At 36.9% G+C, this 4,800-nt stretch overlaps 1 pseudogene; it reads left to right on the top strand.

Moving 5' to 3' along the window:
- Positions 1-2,075: 2,075 nt before the first annotated feature.
- Positions 2,076-4,589, top strand: LOC105742351 (annotated as a pseudogene).
- The last annotated feature ends 211 nt before the right edge of the window (positions 4,590-4,800 follow it).

Raw genomic sequence — 4,800 nt, 5'->3', positions numbered from 1 at the left:
TTATTAGTACATTATTTTATTAAATTAAATTATGTAACTATAGGAGACATAGTATATTTAGGGTTTAAACTATAAAACTATTTTTTTAAAAAAAGGCATTTGTAGGTATTTTTCTGATCATATTTTGAACTTTCAGTTTTTCACAATTCGCAGGCTCTCTAGGAATATGACCCCCATGAATTTTGGAGGTCCACTACTTTATGAATATAAAGACAATGTGGGGCCAGGGTATAACTCAGTAGAAGAAGTGCTTGCCTGGCAAGTGCAAGGGCCTGAGTTCAATCCCTGGTTCTGCAAAAGAAAAAAAAAAAAAAAAAAAAAAGCCAATGTGACAGACACGTATCAATTCACTTAATCTCATAAGTATCACTATCACTAAATACACTTTATTTTATTTTATTTTATTTTATTTTATTTTATTTTATTTTATTTTATTTTGGAGGAAATAGGGATTGAACTCAGGCCCTTGCACTTGCCAGGGAAGCGCTTATTCCACTGAGCCATTTCCCCATCCCACTAAATACATTTTAAAGATAAGCAAAATCATAAAGGTAAAGCTTTTTGGCCTCTGATTTTCTCTAAGTGTGAAGTTTTGCATTCAGACTTGTCTACATTTTCCACTTCACCTGACCACACTACTGGCCAGTGTAAACTGATAACATTCAGATCCCAACACTCCTCCCTCCTCTATTCCAAACCCAATCTTGGATTTCACCTGACCAGTTTCTCTACATCCCAGGACATTAGCATCTCAGCTCTTCCGGAAGCTGCAAAGCCCCTTTGCACATGTCCTCTGCCCTCCATTTATGTATACTATATTCAAGACTTGCACTGAGCTCAGTTCCTTTCTTCCACTCCTTTTCTAGTGGCCTCAGTGAAAGGAGCTTTACTCTGCTGCTCCTTTTTCAACTGTCAGTATGCAGTTCTGAGATAATGGTCTACTTGTTTACAGACACATCTATCATGCGCCCGTGGACTTCACACAGAGAGCAGATCTAATATTTCTCCTCACCACCTCCCACCACGCCTGGGTGAGACGCATAAGTCTCTTCCTCCACAGCACCCACCCCAGGGATGGCTCACTTGGCTGGGCATGGAGAACCAAACAAGCTGATGAATTGATAGATCTCTGTAGCCAGACATTGTATTCTCATTAGGAGCTGCTCTATCTCACACAAAAACAGATTTATCAAGCATCACCCATTGCCAGGTGCTGTCGAGGACACTTTATGAATACTTACTCTCATTTTATTCTCCCAACAACCTGCTGAGAAGGAAATTAATCATCACCATGCTTTATGGATGAGAAAAGGAGGTTCAAATCAATCACTGCTAGAGCCGTGATTCAAATGTGGCTCTGCCCAAATAGGAAGTCAATGTTATTTTCACTGTACTACAATGTCAAAGAAAAAAACAAAGGACCACCTTCCCCACATAGATTTTCCTGAGTTTTCAGTGCATTCTGTATGTGCAATCTCTGTTTTCTCGTTGAAGATTCGGACTTACTTTTTAATTCTATGAGCTTTTTTTTTTTTCCCAGAAACAGACACTTCATGATTCCTTTTGTGACTAAAAGGCTTAGGCAACAGAATACAACTTAACCCAGGAACATAGAATGAGCACAAATAACCTTATGTTGCACCTCAAGTTTGATGAGCAAGTCAAGCCTACAGGCCAAAGAAAACAAGAAATTATAAAGATCAGAGCAGAAATTAATGCAATGGAGACTAAAAAAAAAACAAAAAAAAAGGAATTAATGAATCAAAGACTTTCTTATTTGAAAGAATAAATAAAGTCAGTAAGTCCTTAGCCAATGTTATTCAAAAAATAAAAGAAAAAAATTCAAATACATGCATTAAGGAATGAAAAGGGCAAAATCACTACAGATCCTACAGAAATTCATAAGATCATCAATACTTAATTTGAAAATTTTTAATCCCATAGGATAGAAAACATAGCAGAAATAGAAAGATTCCTAGATACATATGAATCACCAAAGCTGAATAAAGAAGATATAAAAATTGTTAATAAACCAATATCAGCCAATAAAATTGAAAATGTAATTTAAAAAACCTACCAACAAAGAAAATCCCAGGTCCTGATGGAATCACAACTGAATTCTATACAACATTTAGAAAGGATTTCATGCCAATTCTTCTCAAACTCTTCAGGGATTTTTTTTTTTTTTTTTAGGAACCAGGGATTGAACTCAGGCTCTTGCGCTTGACACGCAAGCACTTATTCTACTGAGCCATCTCCCCGGCCCTCCCAAGGGAAATTTTAAAGGAAGAAATTCTCCCAAACTTATTCCTGGAGGCAAGTATTACCCTGATACCAAAATCAGTGAAAGACCCAAGTAAAGAGACAACTACAGGTCAATTTCTAATGAACATAGATGCAAAAATTCTTAATAATAATCACTTCTCAGACTTTGGGCTGATATTAAGTGCAAAAATCCTAAATAAAATTCTAGCAAACACAATGCAGCTAATCATCAAGAAGATTATGCACCAGGACCAGGTGGGATTCATCCCAACAATGCAGGGATGGTTTGACAAATGCAAATCAATAAATGCAATACACCATAACAACAGAGATAAAAACTACATGATCATCTCAACAGATGTGGAAAATGAATTTGGCAATGTCTAACATGCATTTATAATAAAAAAGAAAACCACCCTAGAGAAAATCTGAATAAATGGTCTTTACCTTAATCTGATTTATTTTTTTTATTTTTTTTTACCTCAATCTGATTTAAAAAAGAATCTATGACAAACCAACAGCCCCAACATCATACTAAATGTACAAAAACTGAAAGCCTTCACTTTAAAATCAGGAACAAGGGGCTGGGGAGATGGCTCAGTAGAATAAGTGTTTGCCTGGCAAGCACAAGGACCTGAGTTTAATCCCTGGTTCTGCCAAAAAAATAAATAAATAAATAGGAGTGGGGGATTTTTGGGTTTTTTTTCTTTTTTTGGCTGGCTCAGGAATGCCTTCAGGGCAGGTATGGGGAATCAAACCACAGCGTCCTGATTGTTTTGTTTAAGCAGTCACTTAAACAACGGAGCTAATGGACAGACACCCAAAAATAAATAAATAAATAAATAAATACAATAAAATCAGGAACAAAACAAGGATATCCACTGTCACCACTACTGTTTAGTGTAGTTCTGCAAACATTAGCCTGAGCAATTAGACAAGAGAAAGAAGTTAAAGGAATAAGAATTGGAAAGAAGTGAAATTATCATTCTCAGATGATATGATACTCTTCATGAAAGACCCCAAAACTCCACCAAGAGACTTGTAGATTTAATAACCAAATTGAGTAGCACAGCAGGATACAAAGTCAGAACACAATAGCAAAAAAAAAAAAAAAAAAAAAAAAAAAAAAAAAAAAAACACCACAATAGTACCTCTGTATACAAACAACAAACTCATAGGGAGAGAAATTAAGGAAAACCACACTTTTCACAATGACACCAAAAAAATGAAATAGGAATCTATTTATTTGTTTGTATTTTTAGGAAAGGGTCTACAGGATGTTCAGGGTCTCACTACTACATCAGACTCCTAGTGATCAGCCTGTTTACAGCCTCCCAAGATCAAACCCTCAGCCCCTGTGCCTGCTTGCAGGCGTTTTAATCCGCTAAATTATTTGGCCAGTTTCATATAAGCTTTTAGACCAATCTAGATCTGAGTAACCTTGAGTTTATCTTTACAGAGCCATAAAAGCATTTTTTGAGAAAGGTCTGCTGTAAAAACCAGGTAGCAGCTTACAAAAGTGTTTATTACAGTACCAGGCCTTGAAGCATGTTCAATAAATTAATGGTCTATTAACTTTTTTTTTTTTTTTTTTTTTTTTTTTTGCAGAACTGGGGATTGAACTCAGGCCTTTGCACTTGGCAGAGAAGTACTTAGTCGACTGAGCCATCTCCCCAGCCCTGTCTATTAACATTTACTGGCTTTTGCTTACCATTTGCCTGCAGGATTGCTTACATTGTGTGTAGGCACTCAAATTTGAGCAGCCAGTCATGCCTAGTCAGGGTGCCTAGTCCTGCTTCCACAAACCCACACCCTAAGCCCTACAGCCCTGAGTAACCACAGGCTCTCCTTTCATATGGACATTGGTGGGCAGCAAGTTGATCAAGTTGTTTTATAACTGTTTATGTACATTTTACCCAAAATTTTAGAAAAATTTTGTGCATTAGATACAGGAAGAAACAGTATTGGACCCACAACCAGGAAACCCCTTCATTTCAAAGGTTTTCCTTTCCACTGAATTATTAAGAAACTTATAATTCAAGATGGAAACTTCACAAATCACAATTGGACAAGTAAATAAAATATGGTGGAAATTTTGGAGATGAAAATTTTATTGTAAGTACAATTGTGAGGGCTTATTAAGCATGGCAAATGCAGGCTGCCAGGCAGATTCTTTTCAGTTCTTTATCACAACAGTTCCAAGCTCTCATTTGCATGGGAAACATGTGGTGTTTGGTCAAATAATTAAAGCAATAGGTGTGGCAAGGATACTGAAAAATGTTGAAGTAAGCTGGGCAAAACTTAACAAATTGTGCATTATTTGAAGAATGTTTTAGAATTGTTCATGGATATTTTACCCAAAACTGCAGAAAATTTTTGTGAAAGAAGGTGCTGAATAGGGCAATGGAGATAGCTCAGCAGCCTAAGCACATGCCTAGGCAAGGGTAAGGACCCAGGGTCGATCCCTGGTACTACATGGCATGCCAGTCCCACCCCAGGTTCACACCTGTAAAGCCAGGGGAGACTGAAACAAGA

Source organism: Octodon degus, unplaced genomic scaffold (assembly GCF_000260255.1).
Source record: "Octodon degus isolate 3935 unplaced genomic scaffold, OctDeg1.0 scaffold00048, whole genome shotgun sequence".
In the NCBI taxonomy this organism is placed as follows: Eukaryota; Metazoa; Chordata; class Mammalia; order Rodentia; family Octodontidae; genus Octodon; species Octodon degus.
The sequence above is the reverse complement of the archived record's forward strand: the minus strand, read 5'-3'. Positions and strand labels throughout refer to the sequence as shown.